This window comes from Euprymna scolopes, chromosome 5 (genome assembly GCF_053919585.1).
Source record: "Euprymna scolopes isolate OS-2025 chromosome 5, ASM5391958v1, whole genome shotgun sequence".
NCBI lineage: Eukaryota > Metazoa > Mollusca > Cephalopoda > Sepiida > Sepiolidae > Euprymna > Euprymna scolopes.
The window spans coordinates 128,630,203-128,654,943 of NC_136486.1; the positions used below are offsets into that span (position 1 = coordinate 128,630,203).

Consider the following 24,741-nt stretch of genomic DNA (forward strand, 5'->3'; position numbering starts at 1 on the left):
AATTAATGCTTGCAGTGACTTTCACAGTTTACATTCATAAAGGATTATAACACTGGAGATTATAATTTAGTTTTAACTGTTTGCGTAATACGAATCGTATTACAATTGTTGTCAATTTGAAATGTCCGCAGACTGCTTCTAAAATTAATATAATTATGATTTCTAATTTCTAATGAATGGGTATCAAGAGCAGGTCAGTAACTTTAACTTAGAGTATTTAGTCGCAGAATGGCCGAAGCAACCTACGATTCGAAAGCAATATTTTATTAAGGGAGTTTATATAAAAAAGTGCTTAAATTGTTTTTAACTTAATCATAACCTTCCTATACTTTGTGTCGTCTGATTTGTACATTTTTCCACTGCTTTAAAATCGTAAAAGGCTTCGAATATTTTGGGGATTCCACTCAAAGTACTGACATCTTCTGGAAAACATTTTAATAAATAGTTGGTTGTTATTAATTTCCATATTCATTTTTTTTTTGTAACAATGAATTTGGGTCTTATTTTTTAACTAGCCTGGTTACCCGGGTGTTTGGAAGTGTGTGTCGAGCAAAAAAAAGGGGTAGTAGGCAGGAAGGCTTGAACCCGTACCGCGAAGGAGGAAAAAAACGTGAAAAAAACGTGACGTCTTTGCTGTTGCGTCTATCGCCAAACCGGACGTGGCGAGCGTTTAAATTAAAGCTAGTCACTCGAAAAGTAGGGATGACTTTCGAAAATATCCGTGAAAAAAGCGACCCCTCTCTGTAGAAAAGTGCCTAGTTGAGGGTAAAGGAATTATTGTTTTTAGCCAATTTTTCGATATTTGTCATCCAAAGGGTCGAGCGTCAAAACGATATAAATTTCTTGAAAATCTGCCGCCTCTGTCGAAAGTTTTTGACAGACATACGGACATATATACATACATTTAAACAGACAGGTGATATTAATATTATTGATAATAAATCATTGAATTGACCTGAGAAAAGTGAAAGGAATTCGATGGCAAATAAGTAGGCAAATATACTAAAGGAAAGAAAACAAAAAGGGAAAGATTTGAAAGGTTTCAAATAGAAGTAAACAAATTATAAACGAGAAATCGCAAGACTGCAAGAAAGTATGGTTTCATAAATAGGACAGCGGTACAAGTAAATAGCAAAACGAGGGAGCCATCCACGAGGTGAGTTTGACTTTGTAAGTTGTAGTAGCATTCGACTGAGCTATCTAATAGAATATGTAAGGACAAACGGGAGAGAAAGCGTTGTAAGTCCCTGATGGAAATACCTAACTGTGAAAATGAGAATAAAGAGAAAAACAAAATGAAGTCCTGTTGTTACTGCTTCACAATGAAATGTTTTCTTCCATTGACCAAGAAACGAAGCGATCCAAAACCTAAGGTTAGTACTCCGTTATCAAACGACCATTGCGTGCTTATGTATAATGTTTGTTGAACCCGTTCAGAAGTAATGACTGTTACCTTGTCCATGTTACGTGGACTCTGTTTAAATATGCGCGCACACACACACATTTATAACCACTAAACTATACACGTTCATTGGTTTCATGCACACGTATATTTATATAGACTAGACATGCATGAACGCACGTATATACACTCGTTATATATACACCCGATAATATAATACGATGATAGCCGCTACGAGGGGATTGAAAACAATAAGTGATATAGGGGAAAAGTATTGAAGAGGAATCGATTATAAAACAGGTTGGATCAACAAATATTTGTTTATATTAGACTTTAAGTCAACTATGTTATGCTCAGTTAAGAAACAGCCATGCGTTATTTTGTTAATATCTTAGTCACCAAAATACTAAGCAAAGATAGTAGTGCTTTTGAAAGCGAAAGAAACACTTTTGCTTGTTTTTATTATTGGCTATTATGATTAAGCCTCCTCGTGTTTGCACATAAAAAAATTAACGAGTACACGAGATTATTCTGTCCTATTGTTATTGTTATTAGTTAGAAAAATTAAGATCTTTCCTCATGATATAGTCGGTTGGAAAGCAGCCACATAGCGTTTTGTCCCACAAATGGGGCGTCTTAGGAAAGAAACATTATTCATAAAAGTTTTGATTTGTTTTGGGGACAGGGGGAGAAGTGGAGAGAGAAAGAAAGGAGAATTCTTTGATACGGTTTTATGTAGGCGCGTTCTTTCTGTTAATGTTGTACAAGGAGAGGACCAGGATTTGGAACTCAGTCGATAACCTATCTAATTTTAATGATGTATCATTCTTGTATGAAAATATAACCGTCGCTATGTCACTTAAAAAAATACCTGTCTGTCTGTCACGTTTCATGTTGAAATAATATTGCCAATGCTATATCCACTGCTTGAGTGGACGTATGTAAAGAATATCTCTTGTTTTTCGTATCGCGCTATTTCTGTTTATCTCATTGTTCATTCATTCCCGATCCGCGCGTAGCCATTATTTCCACAGACAGACATCAAACTGCTCACACATCTCCTCTCGTTTACAGTCTCGCGATTTCTCGTTTATATTCTGTTTACTTCTATTTGAAACCTTTCAAATCCTTGCCTTTTTTAAGCATGTTTTTCTTTTCCTTTTGTATATTTGCCTATTTATCTGCCATCGGATTCCTTTCAATTTACTCATCGTTGTTTTCCTTTGCTTGTCAAACAATTCTTTTTCTTCTTCATCTTCCAGCGTCTGATTCTATTTTGAAAGCCTGGAAACCAGCGCGGAAACGCCGGCGCCCACACTAGCTGTATTAACACACTCAAATAATGCAGGTCTCCTCGCTTATCACAGAAATGATAACATTAAAGCCGTTTCGGTTTTACTCGCATGCAAACGAATGATGACAAAAAGAACGAAGACGACGACAAGTAGAAATGAACTAAAATTAACGGTGAAAACATGCGCCTAGTTTTCAAAATACAATGTTGAAAATTTAAGATTAAGCAGATGTGTTGGATATGACGATTGATCCGTATCATATAAATTTTTCTGACTACTGTTTTCATCTTGAGTGTTATTTCATAACTTTTCGTCCGATGCCTCCGCCAATCTTGACGTATCTTGTCGAACTCTAAAATTATTCTGTCGAACTCGGAATCCATGCGAAGGAAACCTTTATTCAATCCACTCGTTCCGTCAGCCATGACCGGATAGAAGTCCTAAATAATTCGCAACTGTATTTAAAGTATCGTCGCACGGAGGATTGAACCATCAATCTTCGGAAGAGTGTCACAATGAATTATACTAAATGCTTAAACGTTATGCCACGGGTCCTTGCGAACAAAATTTTAATAGTAAAAATTATCTATCTTCATCTAAAATTCTGAAACCTGAGAACTGATTATTTATTATTTTTTTTACAAGGTAGTCACCACTTATCAAGACTCGGAAGCCACTCGGGGATAAGGGTAATTGTGTGTACAGTAATCAATAGGATAGTATTGTAGTAATCGTTAGATTACTTGTAGATTATTTGTATTATATAGATTATTCGAACTACTGCTTTCTGGATGTTGAAGGTTCAATCCTCCGTAATAACAAGATATGTTTAAAAAATACATATTACTTCTGCTCGGTCAATAGTTGACGGAACGATAGCAATCCATCTGTATGAATTAAATGAAAGTCTTGATTCGAATTCGAGACAATACGCACTTTAATATTAGAGGTTACATCGACTTACATTGTAATAACCTCCAACATTAGATCAGTAGTCTGAACAATTTAAACACTACTTACAAGGGGATATTTCCATTGCGTTAACTATTGATGCATCGCCTGGTTTCAGATAATAGTAATTTGACCATTGGTGATGGGTTAGGCGTTATTTTAATAAATTGGAAAACAAAGTGGTAGCCGTATGCTCAGAAAGAAGGTCAACGACAGCAATATTCAGCATGTGTGACCAAAATAGTGCGGGATAGAAGGCAGTTTGACTGTGGGATTTCCGACAAATTGATTCCGAAAAAAAACACGAATGGTGATAGAGGCAATCGCATGAAATTCATGAGGATTGAACCATAACCCTTATCCCCGAGTGGCTTCCGGGTCTTGATAAGTGGTGACTACCTGGTAAAAAAATAATAAATAATCAGTTCTCAGGTTTCGGAATTTTAGACGAAGATAGATAATTTTTACTATTAAAATTTTGTTCGCAAGGACCCGTGGCATAACGTTTAAGCATTTAGTATAATTCATTTGAGACACTCTTCCGGAGATTGATGGTTCAATCCTCATGAAATTAACCAAACTCCTTGTAAATCAGTTCTCACTAACTTATGTGACATTACATTAAGAGAATCATTTGTCAATAAAACGATTTCTTGCTACTTTGATATTGCGCCGAGCGCATTTTTTCCACAATCATTAAAAAAAAACACCACACACTGATGAAGGACATTTTCCTCGGGATTTGAGGAACACATTAATTAACTGTATCTAACGTTATATAAAGCTAGGTATGCGTGTATATTTATTTCTATCCAACCTCAGATTGGAAAAGTGATTATATATATATATATATATATATGTGTGTGTGTGTGTGTGTGTGTGTGTGTGGTGGCTCAGAGGCAAAGAACTACGGGTGGAGAGTTGTATGTTTTGATTTCTATTCCAGTGGATGGTATCTATATTATATATGTAGATCTTAATTTTGATTTTACTACTATATATTACGTTTATTATAATAATCGATAGAGAATTGTTTCTATAATAATAAATACGTAATTTACATGAATTAAAATATCATATTTAAGAATAGTTTGCGACCGGGAACGCCTAGCTGCCTGCTAGTGTATATATATCTACTAGCAGGTCGAGCAGGCCGTCCATAAGATATGCTTAAATATGAGATTTTAATATATATATATATATATGTATATGTATATATATATATATATATATATATATATATACACGCACCTAACTATATGAATAGATCTGTCTAAATTTTCACACTTAATACTGAATTAGATTCCTGGTTGGCGAATAACTTGATATTACATTAGAATAGGTTTAAGGAATTGGGAAAGTCTACAGAAAACAAACTCGATATCGTAATCACTATCTCAGTTAAAACGTCCAGAAGCTTTACAGAATTTTAGTTTCAATACATTTTACAAAGAGTGTAGGCAGTTTTACTCTATATAATTATATCCTCTGACTCGCCTCCCGAAGCCGTATTACATTCCTTAACAAGTATAATTATTTTTAAGCCGCCCCCTTATCATTTTAAATTTTACCTATGCTATAATAGAGTTCACAATTTTATAATAAACCTTCGTTGCATTCACTTATATTCTCACAATCATTCTGCATGTATTCTAAGATCAGGAAATACCGGAAAGTTTGAATTTCAGTCAGGATTGCAGTCTAGCTATTAATAATGTTTTGCACCATTCATAAGAATGTTAAAATAAATTATAAATTATCTCAGATCATTTTTAAACATGGCGTCTAAGACTATTCGGTAACTTTTATTTACACGTATCTTACGTTTCTCGATTTATTTCCTAAGTTATTATCAAATTCGTTTTATTTACTAGAAAACGATGTAAAACAACATACATTAAAGAACTACGAATAAATATCTCAATACGTTGCCAAGTAAAAACGAAATCTTTTCATTGATTCCCTTTTTCTTTGCTTCTTCCACTTTTCATGTTAGAATTAACTTTTCTTGCATTTAAATCTTTTTTATTATACTTTTTTCTCTTTCATAATACTTATACGTTGTAGCGAATGCATGAAAACAGAGACTCCTTTCCTCTTATATTAAATGACAATAGTGTGATGAGGTTTATAAACTCTTTAATGCTATACCACGTGATACTAGAAGCGGGGTTTTTCCTCTCAAGATATTAAACGTTAACTGCTTGTTTGTATTGGCTATTTTTATTACTTTTAATAGAATTAAAGTTAAAGATTCCAAACTTAAATTCTTCTATCCTCGATCATTAACGATGAAACTTTAAAGACTACGGCAACACATTTATTGAAAAAAAAAACAAAACAAAAAAACAAAACAAAAACAAACAAAAACAAGTCTAATTATGAATCATTATTGGTTCGCAAAAGTCGATACGAATTTTTCGTTAACATTTTGTTTTGATTACATGTAAACAGCCAGAAACCATATCAAAACATGATATAATAAAAAAAAGTAAATATTGTAAACTGTAAAGTGGGGAATCACTTCCCTGTTAACATTAAATGATTAATGAGCAACCACTTCACGCTCAGTTTTCAATAACTCCTCAATTTTGCGAAATACACATTGGGGTGTTGCATTTGTTTTTTACTTGACCAAATTATATTTTCCTATTGTAACTATAAATGAAGGAAAGATTGACTTTCATAAAAGTTTCGATTTTTAATATCTTTTGTGGTGAGACGTAATTCTTAAAACGGCGATCAATTCACAAAGAAAAAATTGATGTGTTTGAAAATACCCGCGTTTGGCTAAGTACAAGTAGCGACAATGAGATTTGCTTCATTTTATCTTACCATCCAATTATACATTGGTAGTAAATACATTTAATCTAACACATTAATTATGGTTTCGCTCTTTATTTATTGCAGTAAAAGTATTTTTTTAGGAAATTCCTTTTTTGCGGATATTTTATTATAGTTAGATCATTTTTTTAGATTCCACTCGGGCAACGCCAGGATACGCATTCTGCTAGTTAGAAATAATTCACTAACTACTATCCGATGTTTAAAAATCGGAAAATTGTTCTTGGCGTATTCTATATTTAAAAATAACCATTTTCCGTTATCTTCTAAGTACTTTTGCTCTGTTCTTTGAAGAAAGATATGAGGAACCTTGTTTGTGGCGCAAAATTTAAATAATGTATTCACCTTAAAGGTCGACATTCTAGAAAAAAAATCTAAATGTGATCCTGGTGACTTGAACTAATGAAGAAATGTATCTAGGGAAACTGACCCATCATAAGGTAACATCTCGAATCACGCTTGTCTTTTATATTCAAATAAAACAATAACTTGCAGGTAACAAAATACTGGAATCATGATATCAAATACAGTATGGCTCACATTCCTGCATATAATAATTCATTCACCAGATCTTAAATTGAAGACGCTCAGTTACGGAACTATTACCGAATAGTATTAGTTCGTAAAATGCATGTAAAATTTGCAAGTGTGAGGAGGTAAGTAAAGCCGAAAAATGTTAATCATTTTTCCAGTTCTCTTTCCCCAATGAAAACATAACATAAATACATTGGATAAAAATTAACACACTCTATATATATATCGATCAATTTCCATTCTATACACTGGTCACTTAATTTAAGACAAATACGCATATATTTGAATTACATACAAGAATTCAGATTATTTTAAACAAATAGTTGTTTTGAATTCAAATTGTTCAATTTTGTGTTGACACAAAAAAAATGAAAAAAAAATGATGGGGATTAATAGAGCTTAGTCAGCACAATACCACATATACTGTAGAAGTTTTCTCGGAAACTAATGGGCCTAGCTGACTATTTTTAAATGAACATTTGCTATGCTAACGTACAGCGAGCAGTGTATTGTGGTATCCGCTATAGTGAGGGTTGGTATTGATAGGGATTAAACATTTAATATGGATTGAAATTTAATGGAAAATAAGGCACAAATTTAACCATATTCAACCATCAATTTTGCACTAATTCTAAGTACACAAATTGTAAGATTTTCCCGTATTTAAAAAGCTAAAATATCTTTTATAATTTCTACATATATTGAGAGTGTGAACACTAGACGAGCATAATTCTTCATTCTGGACTGAGCGTGGGCGTTAGTATCTTAAGCAATGTTTTATTTTCAGATTTGAAATCATATCGCAGTGCATATCTTTGATAAGGAGCTTCAATATAGATTAGCTGACAGCTGTTTCTATCGCAAAATAGTATGACAATATATGATCCGTCTGCTCGTAGTGTATACGAAAGAAAACCGCATATCACGTGCAACAATGGCGTAGGTTTTTCTAGTGGATAGAGACGCAGGAAGTCTGACGTAATTAAGATAACGTCGACAAGCGCAGCTGCGAAGATGCCGCGAGACCTGAGGCTGTTTTCACAAAGCCTTTGTTGAAATAGTATTAACTAAATAGTTCTATGCATCTTAAATCTGCTTTCATATTTTTCTTGGTTTGCAGTAATGTATGTTGCAGGCTGATGTTAAAACCATTTGGTTGTTAGGAAGGATATACGAAGCCTAGATCGTTTTCAACTAAATTATTTATACGTATGTACACACGTGTGTTTTTATGCAAAAACTGGTGAAATATTAAAAATAATAGTAATCGAAGACCGAATAAGATATCTCCGGATGATACACAGCATTATGCAGATAATAGTGCGCCTCTAGTAACAGCACGAAGCTGGATACTCCACTAGACTAAATAAATTATTGTGCTGAAATCCCGTGAGACGGGACCACTAAAAGGATTATATATAACAGACATAAGTAGTGCAAATACATAGATTTCTTTTTATTCAATTTAAGTAAACAACCTTAGTATTTGTCGCTACAATAAAATTACTGTTTCAATGTAAAAAAGAGTCCATCAGCGGACTCTAAATTGAAACTCTAAATTAATTGTAGCGAAAAATGGTTAACTGTTTACCTAAATTGATTAAAATAATACTCTGCTCTTTAGTGAGCACTATCAACAACCTTGTTAAATCCAACGTTTTTACTTTTGGACATATTTACATGGTTTTTTATAATTATAAAAAAATCTGTGGACCGTCCGGCCGTGCTTGCTTGAATCTTGTCTTTAACGATCGGGCGATTCCACCTTCTAAAACAGATGATGTATTATATATATCACCTATCATCCCTTTTTAAAAGATAGAATCACCTGATCGTAGAAGACAACAGTGAAGCAAACACGACTAGACCGTCCACAAATTTTTATAATATATACATATATATTATGGACCCTTCCGTCAAATATTGACGCATGAAGTTCATGTAGTAACTTCTCTGAAACGCAGAGATGATTTGTTTATAGTGGAGAAGGCTTTGTGTAGAACAATCCACACTTTTTGTGACCCACTGCTAATCTCAGTCGGTGCTAATGATTGCCACAAAACAGTACAGAGTAAATCGTACTTTGTACAGGGTTTTTCTTCTAGACGTACTTCTTAAGGACGACTGAGCAGGCATCTCTCCTAATGTTTGAAACACGCCCACTAGATACTAACCTGGACATTTTTACGTCCTAGGGCTAACACACTGCGCTTAGTATACACAAATGGTTACTTATCTGGTGCTGGCCAGGTTCATCGTTGCTTAACTTCGGTGATTTAACGAAAGGTTGTGTCCACGTTATTATGCTGCATAAGTATATACGAAGAACCTTCCAAAACCCTTAATATTTTCATTCTGCCCGAATGGATCAGAAGAGGTTGCAAATTGCATTGTTATGATGACTGAACTTATGCATTCAGGATCTAAAAGTTTCATATTTCTGTGGCAGATATTGACAATGTGAAACTCTAGAAAAGCAACCAGTCATGGGCGTGCGGCAGAAGCAGATATATGCTATTGAATTCCGCCATGCAGAAAAACGTGAATCGATCAACATTCACCTGCGCCTGGTGAACGTTCACGAACCCGATGCAATTGATTTCAACAGAATTAGGAGATGTGTTCTTCTATTTCAGAGTGGCAGCAAAGATGTGAGTGACAAAGCGCGCTCTGGAGTTGTATGTCTGACGCATCGTTCATCGCTGGCAAAAATGCATTGATAAAATGATTATCTACCAAAATAAATGATAGAGCAAAATTGTCGTTCGTTTTAATAGAACCATTCCCGTCTTTGCAGTTGTTGGACGTTTTCGTTTTTGAGTTATAAATAGGAGCCCTTACTTTTGGAGTGATCCTCGTGTGTGTATATGGGTGTGTGTGAATTGGATTATGTTTTAATTCAGTTATAGTCACACTTACGGGTTACGTATGAAATGGTCACAGATTATGAAATTATTACGAGTCATTATGAATATTTTAGGTTTCGAAAACCTAAATTACACTTAATGTTCTTTTAATCGGATATAATTGCTTCCGAAATGCTACGACATTTAATAAATGAAGATCTCTTGAAATTTCCCATATCATTTAGTAAAAGTAGTCTCATTCTATAATAATTGTACACAATAACAATGTGCTGGCCGCATGCTTTTTTTTTCTTCTTGTGGTGCGTAACGTGGGTGTAATAGCAAATATTAGGTATTTGGAGTCCATCGTCATGCAGATGAATATAGTTTTTATGTGAATAAGTGGACTTATTAGATTCGAGTAATTCCAATGATTGTTGTAGTGATAGTAACAGACAAATGGTGGAAGTATAAAAGACACACTCGCTGACTGAATGGATCAAAACGCTCTTAGTGAAAAGTACGATGGACAGTATTATTACCTCATTAAGACTGCTGGAAGATGATGTTGCTCTAGTGGTGTAACGACACCGACCAACTACTTTGGTGCCCCAAGTTCGAATCCAGTTCGTCCAACAAAAATCAGTTTCACTAAGAATGCAGGCAACCTTCACGTGGTTCTTTTCCGTAATACCTGAAGTCTTATTTGAAATAATTCTGATTAGAAAAATATCTGGGACACCAATTTCAGTAACAGCATCTTCGGATTCATACGATATGGTGATGATGATTAAGAATGCGGTTCTTTTATTGGATGTTGTATTTACGAAGGTTATGCCAATGTAATCAGAGTTTCTTCAGCTGGATATTGTTGAACGCAAGAATCTGTATGTTGACCTCGGGCTCTATAGGGGACTTTAAACAGAACCTGTTGATTAAACAACGCGGATAGGAAATGAGCTAGATGTATGTGCGCACTACATTTAAACTTCTACGTGTCAGTACAGTCAGAGACACGGTGGGGGAGATTCTAAAGTCTACTATTTGAAGTGATGAAGCTATTACTGTATAAAGCTTTTCAGTCACTAAAAAACTCTGCAGTGAAGGGGTAGGATTTGCTGCTAAACGGGTTTGTCGCGAGTATGTACGTTAATAGGTGACATGTTCAAAATGTTAATCACAGTACATTCCATTATAATATTTCTACTAATGGCACGAGGATGCAACATTACGGCGAGTGGGACTGGAGAGAAGCTTGGGTGATAGTACAAGACCTATTAGATTGGAGACCTTTTTGGGCCCTATTTTAAAGGGAGAAACTGGTGGTAGGTAAACTAGTCACAATATGGCTAAAATACCCTATTCATGAGCGAATGGTTGGTTATAGGCATGCAAAATATTCTCGGGTGCGAGTTATTTTCTGTTCTAACACATCTGGGCAGCAGACTTGGCAATGGTCTCTCTGTCATATATATATGATTATTACGTGCATTAATATTTAATATAAATAAATAAAATAAAAAAAGTAATACGTCCTAAAAAATGTGGGTGGAAAAAATGTAAACAAAGGGCAAATAACTCCTTTCTTATAATAAACGCTTAGGGTGCGAAAAAAAAAAAAAAAAAGAAATTAGTACGGAATCGCTAATAAAAAAATAAAAATTCAACAAGCTTTATATATATATATATATATATATATATATATATATATATATATATATATATATATATGTGTGTGTGTGTGTGTGTGAATTTTAAAATGGGTACAATCCGACGTTATGATGTGAAAAGGAAGCGGAACATCAGAGGCTCGACGTTACGCCCGAATTATGCGGGCTTTTTTAAGAGGGGTGGGCACTGAAAAGAGGGTCGATATTTTTAGTTTTATATATACTGGGGGAGTGTATGCAAATAAAACTATTATACAAATATACAAAAAAAAAAAAAATATGGAAAATGACCATCATTACGATTTGGAAAATGCGACCCTCCTAAAGCATATACATAGTAGGTCAACACGCCGTCTGCTGGAATCTACTCTTATCTCTACTAACACTATCAAACAGAGAAAAGGATTTAACATTTCTTTCCACTTATCTAAAACAATATTGCACGAAAATAATCTAGACACTGGTTAATAAATATATATTTGTTCTTTTTTTTTTTTTTTGCACATTTGTATAATAGTTTTATTTGCATACACTCCCCAGTATATATAAAACTAAAACCATCTACCTTTTCGTCAGTGACCACACCTCTTGAAAAAGCCCGCATAATTCGGGCGAAACGTCGAGCCTCCGGTCTTCCGCTTCCTTTTTACAGCATAAATATATATATATATATATATATATATATATATATATATATTTATTGAACTATGTTATTCAGACATGTGAAAAGCTTTTAATCGGTTTTTATCGAGAAAAAAAGCTACTAAAGGGTCCATGTGGGAAGCCACCGTTTTTTTTGTTTTGTTTTTTAATTGTTTCACGACTGTCACAGGCGCAGTCGTAAAACTTCCTTATGTATAGTATAAATTGGTTTTAAAACACTCTGAAAGCCATTCCAAGCTTGTGTAATGGCTATCATTCTTAATTTATTGTCTTTAGGTTTCGGTTCAAATATTATTTTTACTTATAATAAGTGAACTGTTTAGAACAAAAACATAATACTCGCTTGTTCTCAGTTTCTGTATGAATAAAAATGCAAGATTTATGCATATTTTACGACCGGACAACACCTAATACATCTATAAAAGTAATGAGGACACTTTTCAACCTATATACTCAAAGAAGTTTTGAGCCCTGTCAAGGAGTGAGAGACAAGTAGCAGATGCACCAGCCCAAATGTGACAACAAAACTCCATCCATGGGCGAATGGTGGCCTCATAGAGGTACAGGATACTTTCAGGCATAAGTAGTTTTCTAGCACGGTAGAGAGAGCCCACCTTCATCGCAGCATTCTTGGCAATGCTCTTTATGTATATATTCCAGTTCATGTTCTCGGTGAACGTTAGGCCAAGGAGTTTAAAGGAAGTACTTTCGGGTAATGTGTTCTTGGCCATTGGTATTGTTTTGAATATGTTCATGTATGACTTCTTCAAGAAACTAAAGTACTCAAAGTTGGCTCCATATTACGAACCCATCGCGGAATAGACTTTACATTTGGTGTATAGGATATTCAGATATGTAAAAACTTTAATCGATTTTCATCTGGAAAAAGGGCTAGTAAGGGGTCAAAATTAGCAAATTGGTACGTGAGAGGCATCAATTTTTTTATCTATTTGTCAACTGTTTCACGACTGCACATACGCGGTCAAAAACATGATAGCTTCTTTATGTTAAGAATACAATTTTTGAAAACACTTTATAAATGTCGTGTGAAGTTGATGTAATAATTATCGTACTTGACTCAATGTCTTTAGCTTTTCATCTCAGCTCGTGTATTTTTTTCTTACAAGAAGAGAACTGTTTAGAAGAAAAACATAATACTTGCAGGCACATTCCTCAGTTTCTGTATTAATTAAAATATATTTATGTGTATTTACGACCAGGCAACGTCGAGCGGTCTGCTAGTAGATATGTGATTCAAGTTAATCTAATTATGTCTATATTAATTGTTTTAGATTTTATATGTGGCCATTGTTTTACATTATATACTTTTTAAAAATATAGCTTATATATATCCAAATAATTCACTTGGTATTTTAGTTAATGATGCATCTTCTGCTTTATTTCTATCGACTATTATCTGTGTGGATGTATAATAGTGGGACTATATTTTCCAACCTGAGAGTACATGTAGCTGTTAGTGGAATCGTTTTCCATACGTTGTATTTTGAACCTCACAGTCAAAGGAAGACGCAAATATATACTTCTATTAATCTAGGAGTTTATATTTGTGACTAGCTTGGCCTAGTTAATCGTCCGGTTCCATGTTCTGATTTATTTTAGTGTTGTATCGATTTATTGATCCGTATCATTCAGTCTATTGTCTACGTATTTGTCTTATTTTATTATTTCCTTTCGCTTATTGTAGCCATTCAATTGCATTCACTTTTCTGTCTGGCGTAGGTAAAGTAAGGTACAAAATGTAAAGTAACAACGTAATTAATACAGAAATAACGAATACCCGAGAGATTCATTTCGCTTTTAGTACCGGATGTAAAGTAATTTTCCTCTTCCGCGCCCTTCTCTCCCTGTTTTCTTATATCTATTGATCCATTCCATAGATATGAAAACGTATTCATTCAATTTTGTGACCGAGTCCGAATCCTTCGAATAGAAGTAATTATCACTTCCTACCCTGATTGCATAAGCATAAAACAGTGGTGTCTATAGGTAAAATAATCCACATTTATTTATAAACATATTATAAGCCCTTCTTAACTAGAAGCGGGCTTCTTTAAGACAGTTATAATAAGCTGTTATGTGACTATTTTTATTTATTTGTCTACGCCATTATATATTGAACTTAATTTTTTTCTTTTCCTTTTGTAGCGACTCATGGACTAAAACCGGACGGCAGAATCAAAGGGGAGTTTGACTGTGTTCGAATCCTTCCACAGGTAGTAATTATCGTTTTCTACACTAATGATGGCGGAAGAATGAAGCACTAGTATCTGTAGTGATAAAATATTATTTATATAAAACACTAATATATATATATATATATATATATATATATATATATATATACATACATACACACTAGCAAAAGTACCCGTCTTTAACTGGGTTCAAAAACAGCCTACAGAAAATGGACTCTGATTTATGAAAGTATGATAGGTTATAAAAAGGAAGGGATGTAAAGAGATAGCTTCGAATTTGAGGGTATCAAATCCAAAGCAAAATATGATGAAAGCAAAAATAAAATAGATAAACCCCATAATTTATTATACCATACCTGTTCACACTGAAACACTTATCGCAATATTCTGTGGATCTATATTAAAAAACCTTGTTAAACTTTGTGACATATTTCCATTCTATGGAGGTCAGGTGCGAACGAACAGCCCATAATTTTATTATACCATATTTCTTCAAACTGAAACATGATTATCAAAGTATACTTACGCAGATAGATATGAAAAGTCTTTATTAAAGTTTGTGCCTATTCCCATTCTATGGAGGCCAGGCGCGAACGCAGACTCCACAATTTTATTATACCATCCATATTTAGGTTAAAACACACTTATCAAACTATTACTATGTACATCCATATCAAAAACACTTGTAAACGTTTTTTTTTTAATTTTTAAATTTTTTATTTCCATACTTTGTGGACCAGGAACGTACGCAGACCCCACAATTTTAATGAATCATCATTTTGCCAGATCAAACATACCCATTCCTGTGTCTCGATACATCTATTATTATATGTGATCAGTTTTCTATAATAGTCAACCACATAGAAGCCTATTCGTGACCAGATACACACAGACGTTCAGCTGTATATTATAGATATATATTATGTAATAATCTGTGCATGTATCAACATCGCATGATGATAGAGGTAGACACACTATGTCGACATTTATCGGCATAGATATATAAAATTGTATGACATGTTAAAACAGCGAACCTATATTAATCATTTCAAATTCGAAAACGGATATTTTAAGAAAACATTTGGTTTTCCTACGAGTAACCCGTTCAGTGCAGTTTTACCTAGTCAAGCAAACAACAATAACACACTACAAATACGTGGAAAAATATTTTTCTAAAGACATTTCAATTCAAGACATAAATAAACGCATTTAAAACAGTTGGACCCTGAACTATCAATACATTTGAAAATTGAAATTCATACCATAACTTGAGAACCTATCTATAACGTCTTATAACGTTAAACATCTTAACATATACACTTTTATCGATCGAAAGAGAAAAAGAACTCGCCATACTTCATATCAATAGACCAAATGTACGCATAATCTAGCCATTATATAACAATGTCGAAATTAGAAATATCAATTATACACACTATATTATGAATCCGCCTAGGATTTAACATGCACAAATACTGAAAAATTCAAATGGTTCGGAAATAAAAAAAAATACAATAAAATTGTATATTTTGTCGCAAACATTTTGTACATACAATTAGAGACATGTCCATAAACTTCGGAGTATGGAAAATATACAAAGAAGAAGCCGTCAAGTCATATGGCACGAGGCACGCGGCATTACGCCATAAGGCACACAGCATTACGTTACAAGTTATAATGAGCATAAATTACGTCACAAATCAATGTACATAGCATTGCATCACAAGGTATAACGACACAGCATTACGGTACAAAACATTTCATTCACAATCTTACATAAAACTCTATAAAACCCGAAATGGGACCTAGAAAAACGTTCGGTTCAACAATCCTACTTCAAAAGAGTATACATTTCCAAATATTACGTCACAGCTTCTATAATGTAATGAGGCCACATAAATGAATGGGAATTATCTGAGGAAGCCAAGGTGCACTCAGAAGTAAATATCAGCTTTAAAGCATACTCTACGCTATACAGTTTGGATGGGTGCAGGCAGTGGCTGTCTTACATTCGGAAGGAATCTGCTTAATCCAGGCACATTTATAGATTATGACTAAGTATTGAATTGATCGATATCTGCCTAAAGAAAGAATTGCAAACTAGTTTCGTTTTTTTTTATACAAACCCGCATGCGCATGCGTCAACTGCACGTTACCTCGTTTTTTCTTCTTCCAACACTTATTTCGTCGTTCGTTTCGCAGCTCCGCACGCAATGAGCAACTTACCTAAATAAAAGAGAAAAATAAAGAAAGGAAAGGTTAGATATCGAAGACAACGAATAATGAGGTAAGAAATAATTGCTGAACGAAAAAGAAAAAAAAAATTGTAATGGAGGATAATATGCGCCGGAAATGCTGAATGTATTTTTTATAGATTACACTAGAAAGTTTTGTTGAATATCGTATAGAAAATAACATTTATACAGCAGCCATCTAAACTCGCTTTATAAAAAAGCCTTACATCAATTTGCAAAACAGCGACATCAGATACGTTAGTTTTACAATAACTATGCTAATAATAATCGTTTAAGAGAAGCAACGAATTATTTGTATAAAAAGTGTATTTAAATACAAAAAATATACAACGGGATAAATATATATTTTTTTGCAATCCCTTTTTACTGTGCGTGTACTTATACGGTAAACATATATATTTGTGAAATACACTATAAAATTCAACCGGAATCGAACCGAGAATATTTTGTCTGGTAACGCAATATGATGAGCCTTATAAACAAATGCCAAATTCAAGTAGAACGCCAATGAGTGTTGCCAGTGAGAGAAACCAATGATAAACAATTGTTGCGATAAGGCAAAATCATTTCCAAAGATTTTCAAAGATTTGAAGAGTACTGGGAATCTGGGGAGACTTGTCACTCAGACTACAGGGAACACTGCCGGTTATTACGTCCAATCGTGTGCCACATCGCACGGATGAACAAGTGAGCGTTGTAGGGAATTGTTTATAATATATAACAACTGAGTAATGCGGATGAATACAGACGAACCAACGAAAAGAAACCCGCATTAAAAAAAAAATCATTATGACAAGTTGCTCCTCTCAGACAATATTTCGAGCTACTTATTAAACTATTGCAAGGAGGTAGGAGTTGAATTAATACATGTTACGATGGTTATAGATTCTCACAACAGTCCAGCCAGTAGTTTAATAATAATAATAATAATAATAATAATAATAATAATAATATCGTAAAGAAGAATGGAAGGACCGATAAAGGAGAGTACTAACCAGACCTCTATTTAATGGAATAGAAGATAACTGGAAACCGCAGTGGCTTATTGCCAACCGAATTCCAGTAAAGACCAGAGGCCGTTTCCAGTGAGAATTCAATGATAAGCGACTGTTGCGATAATGCAAAATCATATTCAAAATTTATCAAAAGATTTGGAGAGTACTTGGAATCTGGAAAGACTTTTCAACCAAACTCCACGAAACACCACCGATTATTATCAGAGTAATTAATGATGACAAAACCCTAGTAAGAGAAACAATAATATGTATTATGTATGTACGGCTGTATAAGTCAAGAAACCCATTCATATTTTTACTATAGTTTTAGTGAGGACTCCATTCAAACAATTAATCAGTGTCATTTATATACTTGGTATTTTTATTCGCGCATGCCTTGGTCTTTTAACGAAGATCAAAATGTAGTACATCATAGCACTGCGTCTTTGATCAATATATAAATTATGACTTTATATTTTTTAGCAACACAATTCATAGTGTAGTATCTATTCTGTTACTTAGTTGTTCTTTCCTCAGCAAGTGTAAGAGAAAATAACTTTATTTTCATACCAATCAAAAATGTTTGTTTATTGGCATCTGAATTTTCCCACAAAAAAATGCATGTTTTGACAAGCTTCTGGGCTTGACCTTTACTCCTGATCTTAAATGGAACATATACATTAAATCCGTTGCCAAAACCGCTGGAAAAATAGTGGGATCCTTCTATCGATTCAGTAGATATCTCACTGTTGATACAATTCTCTATCTATATAAGAGCCAGGTACGTCCAAGGATGGAGTACTGTTACCACATTTGGGCAGGAGCTGCTAGAAAGGACTTGTCCCGCCTTGATAGAGTTCAAAATAGACTTCGTAGCCTCGTAGGCGATGTCCTTTTCTCTTCTCTGCAACCTCTTTCTCACAGAAGAGATGTTGCGAGTTTATCTCTGCTTTATCATTTTTTTCATGGAAAGTGTTCGGCTGAGCCCCAATCTATGGTCCCCTTCGTCAAACTTTCACAAGCAACACCCGTCTAGCAGAAAACACTATCACTAATTTCCTCCACTCTTTATCTGTGCCTAAACCTAAACAGATTCCATGAGTAAAGCTTCTTTCATAGAACTGCACGCCTATGGAATTGTCTTCAGTTTTCCTGCTTTCCAACTGACTACAATATGGTTGTCTTCAAGTCTAACGTAAACAAGTTTTTGATGAGCCGTTCCACTTAAGTTAACAAATTTACCGAATTTCCATTACTAACGATTACTATATTGTCCAATTTCTACTGTACACTCTTTTAACCCTTATCCTCGTGGCCTCTTGGCCTTGATAAGTGTTGATGCCTATGTAAAAAAAAAATGCCTGACTGTTTTCGTAGGGTGGAAAGTAAATTTGGTCTTTACACAAGATTTATACTTCCACAGACAAAAAATGTCCACTTGTGGACATGCAAATAGCTAAGTGGTAATACTCATTTTATGCAATTCTTTTTCTGCATATGACACACGGAAGTACTTGCTTCTCTTCATACATAAATATGTTTTATCTTGTTTGCTTATCGCGTAACCGATTGTTGTCAGGCGAGTGCTTGTGACTGAGAACCCTCGATAAACAGGCGGTGCTAAATAGATGATACATACGCACTATATGTATGTAATATGCTTGACGTGTTCAACGTGCACAGATTCCACGGAGCACTTCGCAAGTTGAAGCATTCGAGCCGCCTCGCCTTAAAACTTCCACATCGTCCATAGACGTACCTCCACGAAACCAATGTGCTTCGAGCCTTTTTTTTTTCAGTCCGCTACAATTTTATTATGCAACTTCAGGTTTTCTTTGATGACACTTTTAAAATAACTTTTCGGGTTTCGTTTCAGCATATTATGCTGCAACTAGTACGTGGGTGCATAGAATTTTACGCCACATGAAACAAGGCACGCGGCATTGCGGCGTTTATCAAATAAACTATCAGCCAATGTTATATACTTACAGTATGTATACATAATTGATATGGCAAGGTGTGTATACATGATCACCCAGTTTATGTTAGCGATTTGTTTTCAAAATTTTCTTGTTTCCCAATTATTAAAATCAGCAATATTCGTAATGATGACGAACATTACGCAGAAAAACAAAATGGCTCCAAAATAAACAAGAAATAACGGATATGCAAAAGCAAATTATTATGAAGAATGTACACCATTTCGAATGGACAAAATTCCGATGTAAAAAAAAAACAAAAAATAATCGATTAGCATCATTAGCGTTTGTCAATGATACACAGAGAAGTCACAGATTAAAAAACATGAAATGTTGCTTAAAATACGTGATCATAAAATGTGTGCAATCTTCGGTCTGCAATAGACATTAATTATAATTACATTTTTACAGCTGATATTGCCGGATTCATTAGTTTTAATCGTTAAGTGTAGAATAAGAAATTCGGTGTTGCTTTGCATTTAGACATTTCATAAATAAGTGGAAAAATAGTATTGTATTATATTGAAAAAATGGGAGCATAAAATATAATTTCCTTAAAACAATAAACCATGAAAGGTTATAAAGTTCGCAAAAATATAGGACAAATTAGAAGTTTTAGAAAAGTAAAAATAAATAATAAAAAATAACGCGTGTGCCCCAAATTTAATAAACATTACTCATGTCAATTTAGTCGCTTATCAACGAAAATAGTCCGTTGAAGCGAAGTAACCAAAATACAGAATTCGTTGTACATTTATAACGTGAAATTGTTTACATCTACATTTTATAAATATAAACCAAAAAATAAAGATACCGTGCAAGATTAAATAAGAACGCAAGAACTGTCATTGCAATAAATAAATAAATAAATAAATAAATGAACAAACAACAACAAAAAACCTAAGTTGGATTCAATTCCTTATGCTATCCGAACTGTATTCTAATATCATAGCATTACACTTATTTTTCCTACTTTTTAAAAAAACAATGTTTGGATTAATCGTATATTATTTTATTCCATAATATATATTTTGAACTAACTTTCGTACTGTCATAGTTTAATGCAATTTTTTGAACGTACTAACATAACTAATTTTAAATGTCATAACGTAACTATAAGTACGAAGTTGTAGATCTGTTTAAAACTTACTTAAATATCTCAGAAAGTGCGTAGAATGAGTGAAACTATGAAGTCAATAAGATATTCAAAGACTAATTTGGTTGAATGATGTCAAGGACGAGGATTTTTATCGCTCAAGGACAATGGTAGCAATTAGCAGTAGGAAACGCGAGATGTTACATTATCGACTAATTTATATAACAGTTTTCGATAGAATTGATTGGAAGCGGATCATGAACAACGAATAAAATGATTATTTAAAATGATGCTAACGGTGTCTCACGCACACACTCCTTCAATTTCATAATGATAATGTGTAAGATCAAACAAAAGTAAAACTCGTAATTAATTAAAATTAACAACGAAAAATCATTTCTTTATATTCCAGTATTAAGAGACTCACGACTCTAACAATGTATAGAGACGTGCATTAAACGGCGAGTTACTGTCATCATCAGCATCGTCGTCATCTGTTTACCATTTAAAGTGTAGAAAGCAATAGAGTAAACTGGTTCCTATTTAGAACCAGATTGAACGTCACAAGCTGATTGTCTTTATGAAAAGGAATACTCTGTTTGTGATTCTTATTTACATATTTATAGAAAGTATATCAATTAACATTATGTTCGACAGTATGTGTAACTTCATTATATATATGTATATATATATATGTATATTTGTAGTCATCGACCGACATACAGTCCTGTTTCGTTGTATCACAACTCATCAGTGCAGCATCTCTCCCAAGCCCAAGCCGAGAATTGAACCTAGAACAATCGCGTTGATAGTCAGAAGTTCTACCGATCGACCCACGGGAGCGGTGCCCGCTAATAACCTCGTCAAATGTCTATTTTAAACATTTATCCACCACTTTTATAGTGCTCAAACCGCTTATTTATAAACAAACAGCGAGATAAAGTTTACGTATAATATATATATATATATATATATATATATATATATATATAATATATATACATACACACTATCTCTACAAACAGACCATGTATATACTACTATTGTCATATTTAGGCGGGTGAATCTGCTTCACATTTGAAGGTTCTTGATAAATTGCAGAAATGTTTAATTTGATTGGACTTACCCTTTTCTACTTCATGCAACATCTCTCTCTCTCACCGTGGTGTCGCTAGTTTGTCTTTTCTACAAATACTATTATGGCACGTATTCCTGAGAATTCTTTAATTTATTTCTTCCTATTTTTTCCAGCTCGTTCGACTCGTTGGTCTCCATCAATTCGTATTTTAATACCTCATGGAACAATACAGTTTCCTATTCCAGTAGCTTCTTTCCAAGTACCGTGGAGTGTTCTTCCTGTTGGCCGTTTTCCTTCTACCTACAGCCTTTGTCTTTTTAAGACTACGGCCAATCAAAATATCTTGTCTTTGCAATAATCATCTCTCGTTCTTGTTAGCTCTTTATATCCAGTGGCTTCATGCATCGTTTCGAGCGATTTCCATAGACTATATGTAAGTGTTATGCCTTCAAACAAAATTTTCAGTGCATGAAGTTGCGATAGCTACTGATCGGGAGAATCGAACCCAGCTACAAAACCACCATTGACTCTTTGCTAAGAAAGTTACGTCTAGGTCACCATTAATTGCCACATGTATTAAGAGAAATTAACAATTATAAATTCAAAATACAGGCACAACATTAAGATCAAAATTGAATAAACGATCGGAAATCGTGATCTCGCACAAATCAAGCGGACCGCCTTTATTCCCAAGAGTGTTCAACTTTAAGAATATTGTTTCTATATGAGCTAATAATCATAAACAATGTTTTATACCTACAGATACTAGCTGTTCATGCTTTCACAAACAGTGCAGAAAAGTGTCGATTCAAACCCAGCTACAAATCAACCTTCAACTCCTATAGTAGAAAATCTTTGGGGCATTGCCCGGGAATCTTTATTTTCATTTTCGTCATTCGTTTAGAACTGTCCTTTTTTCCATGACGTCATATGTGACGTCCCCACACATGACATACACCGAACATATATATTATTTAGATATTATTATTTGCTATGACGTCATATATGACGTAACCGGAAACAAACAGGAATACGGAGTTTCGTGGTTAAATACAAAATTCTGAAAAAACAACATATAGAGACATTTAAGAATTTATTGTTTGACAAAAGGAATATATAGAAGGGGTTATTTTAATTTCCTTAATCCATGGATTTTCAACAATGGCACATATCATCAGAGGAAATGAAATGCAGTTAGCAAAATGTTCGGCTGCGAATGGATGCTAATTTGCTTTTCCGCACAATGATTATTTTGCTATCTTTGCTATTTTGATAACTATACTATTGATTTCGCGGTCCATTGCACATTTAACTCAATGCTCAAATTCTATTACTCACGGGGATAATTACAATGGAATGGTATATCCACCCAATTTCGGATATACTTTGTCCACACCGTGAAAGCATTTGGACTACTACACTTTAACTTCTAAATCTGACCCCCAAGATCGCCATGGGCATGAAATATGTGCCTATATTAGGGATAACTTTCCATGTGGTAGGGACATCTCCAGGGAAGATCCTAACTTACCCTATATGTGCTTCCGGGTTGCTTTAGCTCACACTACGGCATTTATATTTACTCTCTATCGCCCCCATAACAGCGGAGTTACTATCTTTCAAAGCATATCTGAGAAAATTGACCAAGTCCTATCTGCTTATCCTTCAGCTAACATTCACGTATTGACTTCAATGTTCACAAAGTCGAATGGTTGACCCACTCTAACAAGACCGATGATGAGGGGACGTGCTGTCATGATTTTTCCATTGCCTATGACCTCACTCAGATTGTTCAGGAACCCACCCGTGTGCCCGACAATGACGGCCAGTATGCGAGCCTACTAGACCTTTTTCTCACAACTTCCCCTGAACTATGTTCAGTTTCTGTTCTGTCGCCTCTTGGATCTTCCGACCACTCTGTTGTATCAATTAAGATAAAAATGAAATGTAATAAGTCCCCAGACGTACCTCTCCATCGTACAGTATATCGATACACTAAGGCTGACTGGGATAGTTTCCGTACATTTACATCTGATCTACCTCTGCATTCCATGTTTAAAAAGGATGTGTCCTCTATAGTATTAGACCTGACGGAATGGTTAATTGTAGGTATTGACCGTTTCATACCCTCGAAAAAGTTTCAGCAAAAACCTAACAGCCAGCCATGGTTCTCTTCAGAATGTGCTGCTGCCATTGCGCACAGAAATCACTTTTTCCACTGTTTCCAACGTAATAGATGTATGAAAACTAAAGCCGCTTTCAGGACTGCCAGCAACCATTGTAAGAAAGTAATAAAGAATGCAAGAGAGTTGTATGCTCAATCTGTTAAGTCCAAAGTAGCTGAGCAGCGGCTTGATTCCCACCAGTTTTGGCAAATAGCAAAACGAATCCTGAACAGAAGCGTGTGCTCCATCCCAACTATTATCAATGGACCTGAGGTAATCTCGTCAGCATCAGACAAAGCCAAACTCTTTGTCAAGAACTTTGCAGCTAATTCTACCCTTTGCGATCAAGGCTGCCAACTCCTAATATTTCCTCCTGTATCAGAAAACACGCTATGTGATATACGTATATCTGTACGTGATGTTGCCAAGCTAATCAAAAACTTGGATTCCAGTAAAGCAACTGGCCCTGACGGTATTCCAATTATAGTACTCAAAAAACTTCAACCTGAACTAGCGCCCATACTTACAAAACTGTTTAAACGTTGTCTTAAGGAGAATAGTTTCCCATCTCCCTGGAAAATTTCATCAGTATGCCCTGTATTTAAGAATTCAGGTGATCGCTCATCCCCCTCTCAGTACAGGCCAATTAGTCTCCTGTGCGTCATGAGTAAGTTGTTGGAATCTGTTAAATACAGAAGTAATCAACCATCTCAACAAAAAGAACCTTCTTAGTGACACTCAATATGGTTTCC

The 24,741-nt window shown here is 34.4% G+C and overlaps 1 long non-coding RNA gene across 2 annotated transcripts in view; it reads right to left on the reverse strand.

The window, feature by feature from the left end:
- LOC145276969 (uncharacterized) overlaps positions 1-24,741 on the reverse strand; it is a 440,156-nt gene that overhangs the window by 202,353 nt on the left and 213,062 nt on the right. The window contains exon 2 of one of the 2 annotated variants that reach the window (XR_013868068.1): positions 14,645-16,647. The exons of the other annotated variant lie outside the window; for it this stretch is intronic. This is a non-coding gene — a long non-coding RNA (uncharacterized LOC145276969). Of the gene's footprint in view, positions 1-14,644; positions 16,648-24,741 lie in introns of those variants that run through there. 2 annotated transcript variants of the gene reach the window in all.